The sequence below is a fragment of the Dasypus novemcinctus genome, chromosome 2 (assembly GCF_030445035.2).
Source record: "Dasypus novemcinctus isolate mDasNov1 chromosome 2, mDasNov1.1.hap2, whole genome shotgun sequence".
NCBI lineage: Eukaryota > Metazoa > Chordata > Mammalia > Cingulata > Dasypodidae > Dasypus > Dasypus novemcinctus.
Genome location: NC_080674.1, coordinates 58,636,052 through 58,658,128, shown reverse-complemented (window position 1 = coordinate 58,658,128; position 22,077 = coordinate 58,636,052).

Sequence of the window (22,077 nt, the reverse complement as noted above, 5' to 3'; positions counted from 1 at the left end):
AGGAATGGATTAGCTCTAAGGACATGATTTTCTGGGGTCCATCCAACACCAAACCATCACATACGGTTGTACAGGTTATATAGGCGCTCAACATAAGAAATTTGTTATGCCTATTTTCTGCTCTTCTCTGTGTTGCTACTTTAGCCCATAAAATGGGAACTTTCTCCTTTGGGGAAATTATGAAAGCTTTATCTCTTCTCTCCACACTTTTCCTCATGGAAGAAATGGTTTCTTTGATGGGTAAAATAAGAAGAAGCAATCTAGCGTATGTGCCTTAGCTCATTTGGGGCTATTTTCAAAGAGACTTGTGCTCAGAGTACGCATTTGTTTCCTGCACATATGGAAAGCAGCCTTTTCAATTTGGGAGAAAGAATTAGTAAGCGCATTTAACCACAGCATTGGTGGTTGGTAGCAGCTACCAGTAGTAAGGCCAAATATAGAGGAAGACATGAGTTTAGGTTGAGACTTTCTGTGTCTGAGGCTCTAAGTGGGATAGATCTGCTATCTGCTTTTCTCTTAAAGAGCAGCCTTGAAAATAGTCACTTGCTCCTTAGTAAGGTTCAATCAAGAATTTTGATGAGTGAGAAAGAAAGCAGAATCCCTTTATCGTTTCTTTTTTATACATATTTCTGTGGGAGCAGACAGATTGATAAAATTATGTAGGTGGTTAAAGTTTTTGGCATTTCTCTTGAAGGTTGAGGGAGTTCATTGTACATGACTCATTTACAAAGTTGCAAAGTTGATATGTAACAAGCCTTGTCTTTCTGGACTCTGTAAAACTGAAGATTATAGAGGAAAATAGCACTTTGTTTTAGTATGTTCTTTTCCCTAGCAAGTAGATGGTTTGGGTTTCCTACTGATGTGGGCTATGGGTGGAAGGCTCTTTGTCTCTTCAGAGATAACTAAGTTGTTTGACTTGTGGGTGTGAAACGGTAAGAGGCTGCAGTCCTGCTCTTAGGGACCAGCAGGCTCCAGTCCCAGGAAATGTTTAACAAAGCAAGGGCTATAAACTTTAAGTATTTAGGGGAAATGCAAAAACCAAGGCTTATCTAAAATGTCTGGAGTCCTTGCTAAAAGCTTACCTAAGATGTGGAAGAGATATATGCTAATTGAAGCCTATTGAGAACTGAAACAAAGGGACGATTTGGCCTTTCCTCTCTGTATAAAAGACGTTTGAAAATCTTGTTCCGGGCTCGGGATTCAAACAGAAAGCTCCCGAGTCCGGCCGGCCGTCAATAAACCATTTTTCCTTCTCAAAATCATTCCTGAGTCCTGGCCTCTCTATACTCAAATAATTGAACTTCTCTTAAATTCCACAACACTACCACCTAGTCCAGTTAGGAAACCAAGATACTTTTCCTCCACAAGAGGAAATTCTGAGCTCACTCCTTTGTGCAGAGGAGCTTTGATGCCATATGGAGAGTCTATAGGAGAAGACCTCATCTCAAATACAGATACTTATAGGCCAGACAGATTTATAAATCATTGTCTTTAGAGAAAAGAGAGAGAGAGTTGGTTCAAGTCTAATGGTGGGCAAACACAAATAAAAACCAAAATAAAAAGTGATTTAAGTCCAAACATCTTTCTTTCTATGTGATAACTATTTAACAAATCCAGAAAATTTCCAGAAAAATAGAGAACACAACTTAAAATGGAATGATTTGGGACTTTTGTATGAAAGGCATGTGTTTTTGTAACTCATAGTGCTTTGAAAGAAATCCACCCTATTTTAAAATTGTTTTATGTATAAAATGTTTAAAATTTGGATATATGAATTCTAGAATCTTGAAAATAAAATATTTTCTAAATATGATAAAGGCCCACACTGAAATATGTGCCACGTTAAATAAGTAGGATTAGGTAAAATAGAAGATGCCCTGGACATATTGAGAAGAAATAAATTGAAATTACTTTAGCTTCTCCATGAGGTACATGGAACTGAGAGAGGAAAATGAAATTTGTATACACAAAGGAGTTGGTAACTGATCAAAGAAGCAAAAACAATGCCTTCACACTCCCTAACCTACCCCTGGTACATACACATGCACAGACATGCACATATCCACATGCACACACATTTGCATACACACTTGCACACAATCACACACATATACACACACCACACCACCATAACCTCATAAGAATTTAGAGCTGAGGAGGCAAGCACAAAGCAGCAGAGTGCTCCTGGAATGCTGGTTAATACTGCATTGTGCAACTGTTTGCCTCTTGACATTGAGCAGTGAAGGCAAGATTAGAAAGACATTATGCTAATAAAAACGATCGAGGAATTTGAATCAAGGGAGAAAAGCATATTATGATTTGTGGTCTATGAGAACATAGTGCTGTAGAGAGCCCTCATGGTCCAATTTGCTAAAGCCTAGAAATAAGTAATGTGAAACAGTGAAAAGTAGAATTAGGTTTAGTTATTGATTTTATACATTATGTTCTATCTAAAAAGAGAGAAAAGGGCATAGGGGATGTTAATTCTGAAATAGAAAACAGGGTTAAAAAAAAGAGGCTATATTTTCAACGAAAGATCCTTTTCCTTGGGTTGGCCAACTAAAATCTTATTTGACCTGCTAATAAATATCCCTCAGACAGAGACCCCCAAACTCCCCCTCCTCAGCCAAGTAATGGAAGTTGTAGTCTGACAACTAAGACTCCAATGCATCAGACAGGAGTAGCTGATCCCCGGAAGATGATGAGCTTCTTAGGAAGGTAGACTGTGGACTTTGAACTGAAGAGATAACCCAGGGGGATAATTCCAGCATTATCTCTTGTCTTATAAATAAGATAAATGGCACATGGAGGAGTTTCAACTACCTCCCAGTAGAAACTTTCAGGGGAACGCCAAATTTGGCCATTTTGGGAGCCAAAATCCATCCAAACAAAATGTTTGTAATTCTATAGCCTCCTCCTTTCTACATACCTCACTTTATCTTGGGTTTGGTTCCCCTTCTTTTTAGGTATAGTTACTTGCCCTGTTATCATGTGAACTTAGCACACGAATGAGAGGACTTTGGCAAGAAGCAAACAGCTGTTGTCCTATCCAACACAGGTACCATGAGCTTTGTAGGAGCAAGAAGTCAGCTTCCAAGACTGTATCAGTTCTGTTCTGTCCTAAAGTAGTTTCAAGGAAACAAGTCTAGCTGATAAACTCTTGGTGTATTACTGGTTTTCTGTGTAAAGGATGAGGTAAACATCATTGTAATTAAGGGTTCAACTATTTACTCAAATGCTTTCCTTCTCTCTGGAAATGTTAGATGAGGAATAGGTTTATAGGAATATTCCTTCAGTGATTTTCAAATTTTAGTTTACTTGAGAATCCCTGGGGGAGCTTTTCAAAGATGCAGATTCCAGGGCTATGATTTCTCCAGATAATCTGATTCTGTAGTTCTGATTTGAGACTCAGAAATCTGCATTTTAAGCAAGCAGGCCTTGTGCCCTAAATGTAGGCAGTGAATGAACCACAATTTGAGCATTACTGCATTAGACTGTATTGGACATTTATGATGACCTGGGGAAAATTTCACTGAAGTTTTTTTGTGAGGAAACAGAGATTACATGTGAAAAAGGACACGAGGGAAAAGAATGAAAACTCCAGAATTTATTCTAAAATTTGATTTTAATGGATTTCTGCCTTTTAATTTCAGTAGCACAGAGATATTTTTATGTACCTCATGCTCCCACTCAGGTGTCAAAGCAATAGGAATCAAATAGGAATAATATGAACTGAGGGTACCATCCAAATGCTCCATCTGGGATATAAAACTCCTACATAGTTCAAGGAGTTTTACAAGAAACCCTGTGGGGAAATAAAAATCTAAACCAAAACTTAGAATCCAAATTCATTCAATGTGGCAGCTATTGCTTTCTGATTAAAAAAAAGAACATCTTGTCTATTTCTACCACGAAAGGTTTTCCCCAACCTGTTTTGCTTTGACCTTGAGGAAGAGAGCCAGCTATTGAGAAAGAAAAGCATTAAGTGATGAATTAATGTTACCTTTGCCTCTTAGGAAAACTAAAGATGAAAGACTAAGGTTGAACCGACTTCAGGGACTTCATGATTCAGAGACTTGTTGCCAGGACTGACCCTGTAATTCCCAGGGCCTGGTGCAAATACAGGGCCCTTGTTTGAAAAAAACTGTTAAGAATTTCAAGACAGTGAAAGCAAAATATTAAACCGAGCATGGGACTCAAAAGGCAAGGGCTCTTCTTGGTTGCACAAGTCACAGATCCTGAAGCCCGGCTCTGTTTACTGCCCTGAAACATAGTTCCATCTGATAGAGGTAGACTAGAGTGGCCTTCACCTGGAATGGCAAAGAGGTTTCAAGGACTGTACCAACTCTGACATTTCATTGTAGTGACCTGGAGCACTGGGCTGCAGTGCCTAGAAAGCTGAAAAATGTACTATAATTGATTAGCAATCTCTGTCATGAGCATGGGATATGTTTTGCCATCCCTAGCAACAATATCTGACTTCAGAAAGAAGAGTTTTAAAAATCTGTTTTATTGAAGTATAATTTGCATTCATCATAATTCACATCTTAAAGGCACAGGTCTCTGACGTTTGGCAAATATGCACCTCCGTGTCATCACCAACCCATTGAAGATAAAGAACATTTCATCTTCCCATAAATTTCCCTCATGCCCCTTTGCAGAACCTCTCTCCCTTCCTTCCCATTCACCCCTACGTGCACATTCACCTGTTTTTAATCACCAAGAATTATACATATAGTTATAGAATTTCATAAAAATTGAAACATGCCATATGTGCTCTTTTGTGAATAGCTTCTTTTGCTCAGCATAATGACTGTGAAAGTCATTTATGTCATGGCTTGAGTCAATAGTTCTTTTTATTCATTCACTTCATTGCTTAATAGAATTTACTGTAAGAGTATACCATACTTTGCCATTCACCTGTTGGTATAAATTTTGGTTGTTTCCAGTTTGGGCCTTTCATGGATAAAACTGTTATGAACATTTGGGTACAAGTCTTTTTATTCACATATATTTCCAGTTCTTGTGGATAAATAGTAAAGAGCAGAATTGGTTGGTAAGTGCAGACTTTCATTTTATAAACAACAATGGTAGCCCACTATTTTACATTCCAATCAGTAGTGTGCAAAAGTTATACCTCCTCCAAAATTTTGCCAGTACTCTGTATTAACAGTCTTCTTAGTATTAGCCATTCTAATGGATGTCTCTTCCATCCATTTGAATGAGTGTGAATTCGCATTTTCCTGATGACTAATCATGTTGAGGATTTTTTTTAACTTTTAAAATTGAAGTTTATCATTCATACATGAACATCTATAAACACAAGTGCATAGTATAAATTGTGCACTTACAAAACAAACATGCATATCATCAAACTGGGCTCCCATACATTACCTGACCACCAACACCTTGCATAGTTGTGAAACAATTTTTACAAACTATGAGAGATCATCATTCAAACATTACTAATAACTATAGCCACTGCCCTTACATTTGGTATATTTTCCCCCAACCCACCTGACTAATGACATCCTGTATTAGTATTGTATACTTGTTATAGTGTGTGAGAGAATGTTCTCATATTTATTCTGATAATCACAGTCTATCTCCCACCACAGGATTCATTGTGTCATACAGCCCCATGCTTTGTACAATTTATTCAAAGTGTACACTCAGTGGCTCTCATAGTCATCATAGAGTTGTGCTTTCATCACCTCAATTTTAGAACATTATCGTTATTCTAAACGGAAAAATTCATAGGCCCCCATCCCCACTATTGCCATCCCTTAGAATTAATATATCTTCTTTACCATTGCTGTATTTTTACTGTTAACTATAATCCATAAGTTATATAGTTGTTATTTCCCCATGTATCACACTATACTTAACATTTTTAAAGGAAGAACATTCTTATACTATTAACCACAATCTTCATATACCACCACCTACGCTATTCTTTAGCTTCCTTTCAATTGAAGTATTATATCCACAGACTATCCCATCATCCACAATCACATTTATACATCAGCAGTGTTAGTTATACTCATTGTAGTGTACTAACTAACTCTATTCATTTCCATACATTTAAGATAAATTTTATTGAAAGTCTATGTATATTAAGCATCAGCTCCCATTTTCAACCCACAATCAATTTCCTAGCAACCTATACTCTAGAGTTTACTTCCATGAGTTCACCCATCATTTAAGTTCATAATAGTGAGACCATACAATATTTGTACTATTGAATCTGACTTATTTCTCTCAATGTAATGACCTTAAGTTTCATCCATGTTGTCATATGTATCCCAATTTCCTTTCTTTTTACAGCTGAATAGTATTCCATCACACAAATATACTACATTTTGTTTATCCTCTGATGTGCTTATTTACCATTCATTATAAAGTATCTGTTCCATTTTTCATTTGATTTGTTTGTCTTCTTTTCACTGAGTTTACCCAAATAGAAACTTGACTTGAGCAGAAAGATTTTTTGTTTAACATTAAGAAAAGCAGTGATTACTAAGAATGAGTTTAATGAAAAATTCATACTTCTAAAATATTTCTGTGAAGTATCATGAAAGTATTTCAAACTACAACCAACAAATTAATGATGGCAGCTAAGTGTAATATGAAAATGTTTAATCACAGCTGCACTGTGGCCATCAACTAATCAGAACAGAGACTTGCCGTGGGAGCAGGTTTCTGGAGGATGCTTGCTATGCCAGTTCTTAGCCCTTTAGGTGCTGAGTTTTTGGTATGTTATTGACATAATCCTGTATAAGAAACTATCTCAAAACTTAGTGGCTTAAAACAATAATCATCAATTTTAGCTCACAATTTTGAGGGTAAGCCATTTGTGCTGGACTTGGCTAGGTAGAAATAAGTCCAGCTTACTCCTATATCTGCCAGTTCAGGCTGGTTTGGGGTTGCCTCAGTAGGGATGGCTCATCTCTGCTGGCCTGGCTTCTCATCTTCTGCCAGGCTATCCTTGGCTTGTTCTCATGTCTCCAGAGCATGGTTCTGAGAGAGAAAGTAGAGCACAAGGCCTCCTTATCATTTGCACAACTTAGTGTGCACTGCATTCTATTGGTGAAATCAGGTCCCCAGGTGGGTTCAAATTCAAGGGGAGAAAAAGGAAATCCACCTCTTGATTGGAAGAACCAGAACTCAAATTTTAACAGGATGTGGTTGTGGAGGGCAAAGTGATTGCACTAATTCTTTGGAAAAAAGAAGAACTACTATAATGAAGAATTGAAGGCATGGGTGGGAAGACAAGGAGAGGCCCTGGGAGAGACTGCACTAGGGTAGCTCAAGGTAGCAATACTTACCAATCTGTATGGAATTATCTTACCATTTTAACAAGAAGTTAAAATGGGTCAACACAGGTTGAACATCAGCTCTGTCTGCAAATAACATCACCATTTTTTTAATAGTAAAAATAATCAGAGGATGTGCCTGCATTATTTCTACCTTCTTTATTACTCACACCTGGGGAAATTCCAGAAATTGGACCAATGATGCCTACAGCAATTACTACCATCATCTAGCTTTACTCATGGAGCCTGGAGGAATCCACCAACCTATTTATGATTACTATTATTAACATAAAACTATTAATTTATAGCTAATATTGTTATAATCCCAGGAGATGAAATACTGTATCTACTTCTTATACTCTGCCTACAAATGGATATATGAAAGCTGGCTTGGAAATGTACAACTTGTCCACTTTAGTTTTCTGATTACTTTGTGGAAATAGAAACATTTAAGCCATGAGCCAACTCATGGTTCTGTTTCCTTTGGACAACACAATGCCATCTCTTCTGGGAGCAAGGAAACTTCTTTAGTCTTGTAACTATGTGGGAATTTTGATTCCAAAGTATCAACCTCCCAAGTAAGTAATATAGTAACAGTATCCTTTCAGACTCCTTCTGAAATGTGACAACTCTTTCTTCCACACCGGACAGCCTAAAGTATAATTTCTACTTACTGGTCTTTGTAGGCTCAACATAGAATTTTAATAATGTGAAAACTCACATTCTCCCCCTAATGAAATTATTGGTGAAGGAACTTCATCTCCTCAGCTCATCTATATTGGAATTCTCTGCCAACCACAAAGTCATATCTGTGTATGGAGTGAGGGAGCATGGGGTAGAATATGTCAATAATAGTTTGGTACTAGAAGCCAGTCAATAAGTTACCCTTCAAGTCACTGAACCATAATTTATTTGCAGGAATAAACCTCTGATAGTGGAACAATCAAAACATTCTGGTCTTTGAGTCTTTTGAGTTTTCGAGTCTTCATTCATCATTTCCTACCAAGGCTGTGCATATGGTAACAGCTAAGTAACAATTGACACATTGGTCACATCTATAATAATGACCAAACTAGAAATCTGACCCAAATTTCCCCCTACCTGCTCCTTAATTGAAAATCAGCAAATCAGAATAGTATTATGAAGCAAGGTACTAAGGCTGAGGGGCAAAGGGTATTTTTACACATTGAATTACATTAGACAGATGAACCAGAGTTGGTTACTGGGGGCAGAGAAGCAGGATATAAAATATATGAAAAAATCATGGAAAATAAGTTAGGGAATAGGCAAAACACACACACACACACAACAAAAGTTATGGAAAATGTGAAAATAAAGTCCATCATATGAGCATTTCATGAGGGTCTTACTGGTCCATGCCATGTTCTGTGATAAGTACAGGAAGGTGAGTGAAAAATCCAGGTGATTGTAGGTTTTGACCTCTCCAAAGGCTACAATTAAGTCATGGTTGCAAGATGCTGCTCACCATTTTTTCTCAGATGAAAGATCAGTACAGCTTGCGTGGGAGAGATTCAAGTAGGGCAACCTGCACAGAACCACTCCCCACGGTGACCTCGTCTCCTGAGATGTGGGCTGCGGTGAGGTGTGCATCCCCATCTTCAAAAGCTCGAGATCCAACAAATGAAGGCCTCTAACTGAGATTACAGGTGTCTCAAGTTTTCTACCAGACGGAAATAGTAAGCAGGACATTCTGCTGCCATTAAGAAAACTGGGATCATTTTCTTCTTTTTAACCATAGATGTTACAGTTATAATAAAGGAGCTTGAAGTTGAAGGAGTGGATAATGTTTAGCATCACATTTTCACAAAAAATTCTTGGTAAGACTGGTTTAATCGTGGATCTTGGGATGGAACACCCTCATAGAGTACGCATTATATTCACAAAATTATGATTATACACACATTCTTTGTCACTCAGATTTGCTTGTTTCTATGTCCACTTGCTTTCCACTATCTCCTACTGCTAACTCCAGGACGGTCCAAGAGTAGGGCGGGTAAGTCAATCCACCCCACAAATGCATCTTCTTTATATTTCCTACCTACTACCAAAACCCACTCTCAAGAAAGCATCTACAAACTGCAAGTGCCCCTTAAAGGCCTCTTGTGTGTTAGGGAAGGCTGTTGATCCCAGAGATTCACAAACATATCACTGTTCCCAAGCACTTAAAGTTTAATGGGGAAGATAATGCATGCTCATTAAACTGTTAAATAACAGCCCAAGGAGTCATGTAGTGAAGTGCACCAACAAATGGAATGGATGTAAAGTGCTGCAACCTTTCAGAGAAGAGGAAATTCAGCATGAGTATGGAGTTGAATTTAACTCGCCACTTAACATTGACTTCAGAAAGAAGCAGGGAGGGGATTAAAGATAGGCCTGGTTGTGACTGAAGAAAGAAGAAATAAGGCCGGCTCACTGAACTAGATAGAAGAAAAAAAATCCAGAAGCAGAGATTAACAGAATCTGAGAGAGGGGGTTTTCAAGAGGAATGGAGTTCTAATTGTGGAATTTCCAGAGAGATAGTGAAATTTTTGGAAATTGTTACTTCCCAGAGACCATGTTACTGAACCCACCTTGCTCTTACAAAAGTGTTACCCTCGTTCTTGTTTGTTTCTGGGAAGAGTTTCCTTATGAAGAAAAGATAAATCCAAATATTGAACTCATTGCTTATAGGAAAATCAAATTTCATTGGTGCTGCATGTTGGAGTTAAGAGTGAGTGGGTGAGTGGTCTGAAGGAAGTGCTGTGTGTATTTGCAAGCTGGTTGTACCCTCTGAACCTCAAAATACCTCATTTTCTGGGGCATCCTTTCCCTTTCCCTAACCCTCATGCCGAGAGAGAGAAGTCAAGACAGGCATCAGTCTAACTGCGGAGAGAGAGCACAAGAATGAGAGTGAGAGAGCAATCCAGGTAAACGCTTGAGTGAGACTCTGGGTTGAACTGTGTATCTGCCCTCTTCAACAAAAAGCAATCCCAAACAAGTTTTTTTTTAATACTAGTCTAGACGAAATTTTGCAATGTTGCAGGTTCCTAATTGCACTAATAACTGACTGAGAACAATTAAGCAGACACCACCAAACATTTCTATGAGGTGAGTCTGTGGTCCTATTAATAAATAGCCATGGGGTTACCTCTTTCTGGAAAAACCTCTTTGGCAGGTTTCACCCTCTATCGGGCTCAAACCGGGTTTGTTCCCACACATTCCGGCTGCATGAAGCAGCTGTGTCTGTCTGAGCCAGAAATGGTCCCTCTTGTCTCTGAGAGCTGTCAGTGGCAAGTTTTGCAGCTGGCTGCTACTGTGACTGTGTTCCTGTTACTAATTAAAGGCAGTAGCTGTGAATTCAGTGTGAGATACATAAGCACCCATCACTTGTAAACAGATGACCTGGATTTGTCTTCTGGAAGACTTCTTTCCCTCAGCTTGACTACTTGCAAATTGGTTCTCAAAATATCCTTTCTCAGGGGAAGCAATTTCTTTTTAATCTTTACATCAAAGCCCAAACCTGAAAGAGAATCCTTACCAAAAAAATCACGTATCTTATATCCTGAATTATCACTTCATCCACAGCAACCCACAGTAGCTCTCCAGCTTCTTCTCACTTGCCTTCCATCTTATTCTACCTCTTAAATTCCCATGTTGGATTTACAATTTTAGGAAGTCTTCCTTCAAGCAGGGTCGTCTGGATCCTCTCCTCTTGTAGCCACATGCTTGCATCTTAGAATGGTAAAGCTTGCTGTCAGTCAAAGCACTCCCTGTTCCCAGCCTAGCCAAGTCAATGCAGCCCTGAGAGGAAGCTTGAAGGAGGCGTTAAAATCTATTCATAGATGAAAGCTGTCCTCCAGCCACAGTGAGAGGTTGCTAATGACGCATGTACGCACTATCAGTGACATAGGAGGAGGAGGCGGAGGATGATAATGAGGAGGGAAAGCAGAAGAGGTGGTGGCCAGAGCTTCCAAAAACCACAGTGAAGCTTAATATTGGCTGCATTATTTTGGAAAGGATAGAGCTACAGGAACGTTAATGCTGAGCACACTGCAAGTCTGACACAAGTTCCACGTCCTTTGTCTGCATTCTCATGTGGACCAAACTGTATGTATGTATAAACACAGAAGAAATGCTCAGGAGCATGATACCTACCAAGATTTCCAACAAGCTCCTGAGGGCTTTGAAAGTGTGTGGAGGAAAGGATAGGGAAGGGGGTAGAAGATGGAGAGGGGCACACAGCCCTTCATCTATTCAACTGGGATATATCAAGCACCAGGCTCTGTGCCAGGTCTGAACAGATAAATAATATAGCTAGGGCCTCAAAGAGATTGTTGCATGTTAAACGTTAGAGAGTTGTCCATGATTAAAAAACAAATTCCCCAATATATTGTCACTGGTGAATGGCAAAAAGATAGCCACCGAGATTGGGGGGCTATTTGCTACATAAACCTAAACTATCCTGACTAATGCAATATGCTCAAGAAGAGTTCATGAGAATCTTTGAAAGGCAGATTGCCTATTATTCTATGTGTTGTCAATAATTTATTGAGCATATATTACTAGTGACAGGAATTTTGTTAGCTATTGGTATGTAATAGATACCAAAAGCCTCTTGCCCCATGTGAGAAACTCTCAGAGAAGTAGAGGATCTGCCTGTGAGGATATGGAGAGAAAACCAGTCAAGGCAGATGATAATCCTACACAGAAAAGTACTGTTTTTTCAAGAAAGATTGTGAAGAAAGTCTATCAAGGATTCTGGAAGGCAAAGTAGCATAAAGACCACAGACCTTAATGGAGTTGGGTTTTGGTCTTGGCTCTGTCATAATTATAGTTCAGGGGACTCATTGTTCTCATCTAGGACTTAGGTTTGGTAACATCTACTATCTCTTTTAATTTTGAATGTCGTGATTTTATAATACATCAGGATTGTTCATTCCCAAACTTCAATCTATTTAATACCCGAATGGAAAATAATATCATATCCTCAGTGGCACTTTTCAGTGACATTGACTGTCTTGACTCCTCTGCCTTCCCCACACTTAAATTTTTCTGTGTCAGCATTCCATCAAAGGAGCAGGCTGCCTCGGTTCATGTTTAAGCATGAAGAAGGAATAAAGTGTGGAATAATGGGGGGATGCAAGTTGAAGAATGAGGACTCTATCCTTTCTTTGTGATTTTGAGAAAATCATTTACTTCCATGGGCCTCATTTTCCTCATCATGTGAAAAAAGGATTTGCCTAGATTAGGACTCAGCAAACAAAGGCCTGTGAGTCAGATCCAGCCCACCACCTTTATTGGTATCACCTGTGAGGTTAGAATGATTTTTACATATTTAAGTAGTTGAAAAAAATAAAAAGATGATTATTAGTTTGTGACGTGAAAATTCTAAGAAATTCAAATTTCAGGGTCTGTAAATGCAACCATGCACATTGAGTTGCATACTATGTAGGTGGCTTTTGTGCTATAAAATCAGAGTTGAGTAGTTGTGATAATGACCTTATGACACTCAGAGTCTAAAATATTTATTATCTGGCCCTTTTCAGGAAAAGTTTGCTAATGCCTGGGCTAGATGATCCGATGACCTACTGAATATTAACATTCCTATTATTCTAGGAATTGCTTTGCTTTTAATCAAAATAAAAATTATTTTAATAACAATCAACTAAAACACCACTAATTTTTAAATTTTTATACCATCGTTGCAGATGGCTACATAGAACTCTAGGTAGTGATAAACACCTAGTGATGTCATTTGAAAGGCCCAAAAAGGCATATTCCATGGCTCCCCATGTGCAAACCCCTAAGATTTCCTTTTCTAAATAAAACTATTCCCCAAAGGAGTTAGTGTTATAGACACTGTCAGGTCAGCCCAGATCAGACAGTGATTCTCGTGTTGGGGAAGGTTAACACTCTCCCAGGGTGTTTGTAGAGACAGTGTTCTCCCCATTGCCATCTGCTCTCCCAGTTTGGCTTTTGGGCAGGACCATGTGAGTACTTCTGGCTAGTTAACAGTCCAGGCAGAAATCTCCAGTCCTCTTTTCCCTTGCCTCTGTAAAGTCTGAAGGCATTTTCCCAGAGGGGACATGTCACCATCAGTACTCTGAGTGATCCTATATAAGCCTATATACCCTCAACTCCATTCCACACACATGCTGACCTGCCTTGGACATACATGTAACATAAACAAGAAGCAAGCCTCTGAGGTTGGGAACTGTTTGCTACAAATATGTATCTTGATTAAAATGATGCTCATAAAAGTAGCACAAAGCATCTGTTAAAATGCAGATTCTCAGGCTCGACGTTGACTGAATCAGGATTTCAGGTACTAGGGAACAGACATCATATTTTATAAAGGCTCAGGGAAGTTGAAGTACAAGTAATGTTCAACATCCATCGATCATATTAGGAACAATTCAAAGTGCTTTCCGAATCTTCTCACTTACGGCATGCACAGAAAATGCTGCTGATCCTAAGATGTACTGGGACCAATAAGGTAGACTACTTGTGCCTAGAAGCTATAAGGGATGGGAGTGTAGGAGGGAGGTGGTTCCAATGCCACTGGCCTCTCCTGGCTCCCAGGCTGAGGGCTGATCATTTTAGACCACCCTGCACTTCTTTGTGGGGGTGTGGAGAGGCATTTGGATTTGGAAGCTCTGGCAGCAGTCTAGCAGTCCAGCCAGAACTGAATGTCAAAGGTATGGGATGGGACATGAGCAGATGGATTAAGTCTGGTCCTGGAAGGACTCCCTGAGAAGGCAGATAGGAGGCTGAAGTGGTGGCTTTTGTCACGTGAGAGAACCACATGAAGATCTATAGGGCTGGATGGGAAAACAAGGGCATCTGGGCAAATACTAAGTTTTGAAAAAAAAACAACTCTTAAGACTTTTGTCTAATTTACAATTCTGCTTATTTCTGGCCTGGGTAATATGCTCATTTTATCTGAGGACACTGTGCCAGTGACCTGAAAGACATCTTCATGCCACCCACAAACACATTCTCTGTGCCAGGCACCATGTTCAGAAACAAGGCAGGGTTTACAGAAGGACCAGGGAATATTCTTAGGAGCCTCCCCTCATTGTTTGTTTGTTTGTTTTTCCAACAGGCCTTATCTTGGCCCAAGGGTCTGTGTTTCAGCAATGCCTCTTCAACCTTTCCCTCACATTGTCTCCCTCTCCAACCTGAGATTGGCCAACTCACCCCAAAGCATTGGTACCCATGGGGCAGCCCCACTGAGTGAGCTCCTCCCATACAGTTCAGACAGATTCAAGGAGGACTTTTGTGTGCCCCCAGAAACCATCTGAGCATAAAGCACCTGAGTGTCTAAAAAATATGTTTGGGTGCATTTGTGCTCCTCTGGGCAAGGAACAAATTTGGAATGCTTTATACTAGAAGATGATCTAAGACATGATATATTGCTGGATGGCTTATAAAATGCATCATCTGTGTGCTTTTACTCCTTAATTATTATCATTAAACACAAGTGTAAGTGCTTTGGAATTTAATACTGGGGTGGGGCTCTGTGAACTAGCACTTCAGTTTCCCCAAAGGACTTACTGAGGGCAGGGAGCTGGCCCAGAAAGATGTGGAAATAACTGGACCACTCCTTAGAGTGGAATTATTTAGACTTATTTTAGTGACAACTGGTTGGATGTTGAAACTATGTAAATTCTGTGGTTAGAGGCACTGATATTCTCCTGGCTATATGGCTTTAGCTAGATGACTCGCTACCTAGGCCACCATAGTCATCTTTCCAAAAGCAGTGAAGGGAATTCCCCAAATTTTCCTAATTCATTGGGTATCCCTTAAAGCCACAAAACAAGAGGCTTTTGAAATTGATTCCTCAACTTGCTGTACAATGTCTTCACTTATGCAGTAAACCAAAGTTGGGACAATTTATGTTGCTCATGTCACCATTCTGCATCAAGTTCATGCTTGTGCCAAATCTGCCTATTCCATGCCTGTACTGAGCTCCAGCTACACACCTAATTACTGTAGCAATTTCAGGAAAATTGTAAGTGTCCAAACCCTAGAGGAACTTATAGCCTAATTACCAAACAAGCATTTTGAGTAGTATAGCAAAGGAATGAAAAGCACTTAACAGTCATCAGACTGATCTGAGTTAAAATTCCTTTCTCCCACTTCCTGGCTGTGTGAACCTGGACCCCAGATTTAATCTTCTCAGTCTTGGTTTCTTCCTGTGGAAACTGATGAGAACAATAACCACTTGGAGAGGTTTTTATGAGAACCAAGCTAGATAATGCTTGTTAGGCACTTAGCACAGTGCCTGTCACTAGTGAGAGCTCAGAAAATGAGATTGATGATGACAGTGATAAAGAGACGATGTAAGCAGGAGAATGGAGTTTTTAATTAGAAAAAATATGGACTGTAAATCTGGTAAGAGTTTGGAGAAGGGAGAGGTCCTTGGGGCTGAAATAATGAGAAAGGTTTTATGGTTAAAAAAAAAAAAGGAAAAATAAAGGACCAGTGTTGAGCCTGGAAGGTTGTGTTGGATTCTCATGGGGAGGTTAGAAGAGTAGTTATTCCAAATGAGCAAAGGAAGGAGAGTTAATAAAGGCATCCAAAGTCACTGACAACATGAGGTGGTGTAGTACTCCATTCCAGGTAACTAAAGTCAATACGTAACATTATTGTGTGAGTAATGAAATCCAAGGAGCTCCCAAGAATCTGTGCCATTGAAGAGGTATGCATGCTCACTTTCCTAGTGATGTCTCCTAATTGTTTGAATCTATTGTATTTTCAGATATTACAAGTGGCAAAAGAGCATGCTTTTGTTTTCAACCTGAAACTGCACTTGTTTGACAGGGGCAGTACCTCAGATCTCCGTTGCCAGGATCCCACGGAACTTGACTAGGTGGCCAGAAAGTTGAGTTGGTACTTGATGCAATAAAGCATCTACCTGACAATTACATCTTGGCTCTGGCTGCCTGGTCCCTTCCTAGTCTCCCATGCTCTATTCCATGTATTTGTTTTTAGGTTTATATTTGCTAAGTGTTTACTGCATGCAGGCTCTGTACTAGCAAATAGGATATGTTATTTATTCCTCACAATCACTTTACTGATAAGATAGTATCATAACCATTATACTGACAAGGAAGCAAGTCATTCTTTCATGGGTTTTCATCCAGTACCATCTGACCTAATGGAGCATACTTCCCCTTCTCCAGCTCACTATATATACTGTGTGTCTTTCATCAGGAAACTTAATCAGAGGGTTTCCAAATATCCTTGTTTTGTCAGTATTCCTGCCAAAAAGGAATAAAAAATGAGACATCTGTCCTGATTAGTTAGAGTCAAACAGTCTGCCTTTGTGTGTTGAGATTCAGGGAGAAGGAAGAAAGCAGAGAAAGGAACATCTGGCAAAATTTTCTACCATTATTCTTAAAAAATGAAAGATTAATACATACATGTACATAGTTAAAAAGAAGAAAAAACGAATCAGTTTATAATGAAGTACAGCAATCCTTGACCCCACCCATCTCTAACCCCAATCCAACAGCTAAAAGCAAACACTTTCTACTCCATAAGCTGTTTCTAAATATTTCTACATAGAATGCTTTGTATTATTTCTTGCTTTTCCTTTTTCAATTTTAGATGTCATCATTGTCTGCCTGTAAAGACAATGAGGGATGTAGTAGTTTTACAACTCATTCCTACTTCCCACAATCATCCTCCCAACTGTTTTGTCACAAAATTTGGTTAACACAATAGCTTGTATTTACATTATTATGTACCATAAACATTATTCACTACTGAACCAAGTAGTATCGATTAATTTTACACTTTAAGTCAAATATATACAATAAAATGTACATATAATACCTAAAAGAATAGAAATGAGTGTATGTTCCAAAGCAGTGGAACAGAGAAAATGTCATTTAAAAAGTGACCAATCCAATAAAGGTAGAAGTGATGAGAAGGGAGGAAGGAGTAAAAGAATGAAGGAAAGAGAGACAGAAAGAAAGAAAATACATGGTAAATTCTACCACAAAATAATGTAAGACTAAATAAATTCAAATATATCAGTAATAACAATAAATATAAATGAACTACATTTATAATTAAAAATTTTAAAAATTCTCAACTGTATTTTTCAAGAAAACAAAAAGATCTAGTTATAAATTGTTTCTACGGGGCATCTTTAAAACCTCAGAGCATGGAAAGTTTAAATTAACAGGATGAAAATGAAACTACTGGACAAATGCTTTTCAAAATAAATGTGGTAGAGATATACATACTAAGTCCTGAAAAATTAATCTTTAAGGCAAAAAAATATTAATAGAATCATAATATAACAATATTTAAAATTCACCAAGAAAGTATAATGGTTCTGAAAATTAAAGCTCTTAATGATGACCTCAAATTACATAAAACAAAAATGGACAGAATCACAAGAAAATATGGGAAAGTCCACATTGTGGAATATTTTTTAACATCATTTTCTCCGAAATTGATAGACAAGAGCTGACAAAACTTTAAAATTATAGAGAAGATTTAAATAACACCATTAGTCAGATCCCCCTTTATTTGAGAACACATATTCTTTTCAAGCACTCATGAACACCCATGGCCTAGTGAGTTGTCCTCTTTTTACTAGTATTCATGTATGCTTAAAAGGAAAATGTGTTATAATTATTGTAATTTAGAAATAAATAATAAGATAAAACTCAAACTCTGTATTTAAGAAATTAAGAGTGCTTTTTTTTTTCCAGTTCAGGATCAAATCCAGGACCACAAATTGCCTTTATTTTTATTTATTTATTTATTTATTTATTTTAGTTTTCTCTCAAAATCAAGTTTTATTTTTTTTCTCTTTATTTTTTTTAATGTTACATTAAAAAATATAAGAAGTCCTTAAATGTTTCTTTGGTCTCCTTTAATCTGGAATAGTTCCTTAATCTTTCATGATATTGTGTAGAATGTCCCTCAGTTTGGTTGTCTGACATTGTCTCATGATTAGATTCAGGTTATGCTTTTTTGTTTTTCTGTAATCTTTTGTAAGTGATGCTTAGTCCTCATTGTATCACACTGGGAAGTGCATAAAGTCAATTTGTCCCTTTATTAGTGATGCTGAATAAAATAGTATCCTCTACTTTTTTTCTACTCTAAGTTGCTATTTTTGTTTCTCATAACTAATAAGTAATTTATGGAACAATACTTTGAGACTATATAAATATACCGCTTATAATTCACCTTTTACTTAGTAGTTTTAACATCCATTGACAATTCTTTTCTAAATCAGTTATTACTATGTTGTTTGCAAAGTGATGAGTTTATTTTTCCACGTTATTATTGGTATTCTATGTGAGGTAGAGTTTTCTCTTCTTTCTCAATTATTTATTCATTCATTCATTTTTAGTTTTAACCTAGAATGGATTAGTCTATATTGCTATCATTATTTGTTGGCCAGTGGGATAGAAAACTTATGATAAATCTCTTTGCTCACCATAGAGTGCTGGCCAAGGTAAACACTGTGTTTGCCATGCATTTAAAGAGTAGTACATTGTTATATTGGTGTTGTGGGGGAAATATTAAAAGATTGAAGTGACACCAATTACCTTCTTCCAACTTTTTCTGTTTATTTTCCCTAAATAAGGTAGCTTTCAAAATCTGAACACTCTTCCTTAGAATAATTTGGTAGACAAAGATGTGACATTAATGACCTCTTTTGGGCCATGACTTGACTATGCTGAGCCTCATTTTTTTGTTTGTTCATATTTTTGGCTTGTTTTTGTAGAGGAAATCATCAAGGTTAGCTGGATTTCAAAGTATCAGGTGCACAAACAAGATATGTACCACAGCAGCCCCAGTCTGAGTCCAGATTTCAGCTTTCTTTATGGCACCTTTTCTCCATCACCACTGCCCACCTGTGGCTCTCATTCATTAGAGCAAGTGTTCTAATCTAATATTCTTGAAACTTTTGGGTAAACATTAATGGGATATTGTATATAATTATTTTTATTAAACTGTAAGAGATATTTAGCCTTCTTTTCAAATATGAATGACAGATTGCATAGTTAATAGCAGTACCTGGAAATTTGCCACCAATAGAAATTGCATATACTTTCATATCACATAACAATTGTTGCATATCCTCTAATATTGTTTTCATTCATCCCTTCTTCAAATGTATGGTAGTTATTAGTAGTAGATGTCTTACTAAGTCTTGCTATTTAATGCGTTGGTAAAGAAATTCATATATTAGTACATCACATTAAAAAATTTCTTGATAACTTCAGTATAATTGACTTCCTTTGTAATCCTACTGATACTGTTTTATATATTTAAAAAATGATCTGAAAAGAGGTCCACAGGCATCTTCAGACTGCAAAGTTATTCATGGCAAAAAATTAAAGAATACTTGCATTAAGGCCTCTTATTGGCTTCTTTCTTCCAAGGCTGTTAGAGAGTAAACTGGGATTCTTTCTCTTTGTCCAGTTAGTGCCTTAAACATATATTTATGGACACTGACTACCAAGAGAAATAAAAATATCTCTCTGGGTATTTTGGGATTTCAACTATTAACTGTTTAGGATTTATTGTCCATTTTAAATGGACATATGTTCATTATCTGAACTCTAAGAATAATTACCCAAATGCTTGCTTTTTTTTGTCAAGGGGAAAAATCATAACCATATTGTGTTAGAAATTTCACAGTACACAGTCTAAACCTTTTTTTGTTTTCTCATCTTATCCAAGATTATAATATTGCATTTAGAACTTTAAGAAGGCTCCTATACATGCTATAAGTGATTTAGAATATTGGCTTTGGGTTAGACAGATGAGGACTTGAATCTTGGCCTCTCTACTTACTAGTTCCAGAGAGTCAGGCAATTAATTTTTAATCTCTTAACTATCATTAATATGGGAAATAATAAAAATTATAGCACAATAATTGTTGGGGAAATTAAAGGATGTCATTTATGTGAAGCACCCAGCGCATTACTTGGCCCATGTGTGATGACTATTTAGTGTATTAATGCAAATTTTGCATTCATGCTAAATAAACATAAAACAAATTATTCACACATATCTGGTAGTGACCTAACATTGGGAGAATCATGACTGAAAAACATTATGATTTTATCCTCTAAATGTTCATTTCTTCCCCCTACTTCCCTATGGCAAACAAGTCATACAAATGGACTGATATATGAACATTTGACTTCTGTTTCTGGTTGGTTTTATCACTTTGAATGATGAATGTTATTTATCTAGTCAACGGAAATAAAGCTGTAAATGTGTTTCCACTTTACCACCTCACCACTTCTGTCACTTTGATAGAGTGCTGAAAGCTTCCTCTGAATTGATCTACTTGATTTTAGACAGAATAATAGATATTGGAAGCACACTCATTTCCATTTCAAATTTAGAGGAATTTATGTCTCTTCCTTGATCTGTCTTTTGATTTCAAACACTTAGTTTCTAGGCCAGCCTTTTCACTTCACAGATGAAGAAACTGGGATGTCATGAGCAGCTTAATTAACCTTACATCTGTTGTAAAAACCAGTACATCCATACATTCAATTCCACATGACATGAAACCTGGTAGTAGGCTTCAAAAAAAAAAAGAAAAGGCCTCTTTAGATCTACCTTCCATACCATCAATGAAAACAATATTAAGGAATAATTTTAAAAGGGGTTCCCACTATTTATTAGAAACAGTGTCTTTGCCAAAGTTCATTAACCATAAAGATGGATAGGTCCTAGAAAAGGGTAAAACAACTATAGCTCCTCCCATTTTTATAAAAATAAGGAACAGTACTTATATGATCAATAAAAAAGAAAATAAGTTTTTAGCCATTAGTATACCCTATTTGAAGAAATGTATTTTCAAGTATTTTGCCAATTTTTAAATTGGGTTGTCTTTTTATTGTTGACATGTATGACTACTTGATATTTTCTGGATATTAAACTCTATTGAATATGTGGTTTCCAAATATTTTCTCCTATTAGTTTGTCTTTTCATCGTTGTGACAGTTTTTGGTGCACAAAAGTTTTTAATTTTGAGGCGGTCCCATTTATCAATTTTTTCTTTTATTCCTTGTGTTTTGGGTAAAAAGTCTAAGAAATCATTGACCTGACACAAGATTCTGAAGATGCTCCCCTTCAATTTTTTCTAGAAGTTTTAGTCCTGGTTCTTATATTTAGGTCTTTGCAGATCCTATCATTTTTGATGAACCCTCAGTAAGAGGTAAATCAGACACTGAGGGATTCTGGTACTTTATTAGTCAGGGAAGTGGTTAGAAGGAAAAAGCAGTGGTTGCTATTTACAGTTTTTATGTTTGAAACAGTGGCTTATATTTCATTATGAAAAGTGACAATAAACCTTGTAATAAATAGATAGACACATAGCTAAATGAGAGCGATTTTGGAATTATTTTAAGAAAAACCACTGCTTAACAAGACAGACAAATAGACACTTCAAAGTCCTCTTTGGTTTTGTACATTTATGATTCAGTAAAAAAATGCTTGAGAAAAAGCGTTGAAGTTTAATATTAATATATATGGTGTTATCAACATCTAGCCTAAGTTTCCTCCTGTCACCTGGTACATTGTAAAAGCCAGATAAAATATTATCCTATAGTTGTAGTAACAAGAATAAAGCACTTGCTTGGGTTTCTCTTCACAGTCCTCTTAGCAGTGTTGTATAGCATCACAGCACCTCTCAACCAATTTTTCCCAAATTATTTCTATGCAATTTGTGGAAGCCATCCATGCACGCAATTTGAAGCAATAT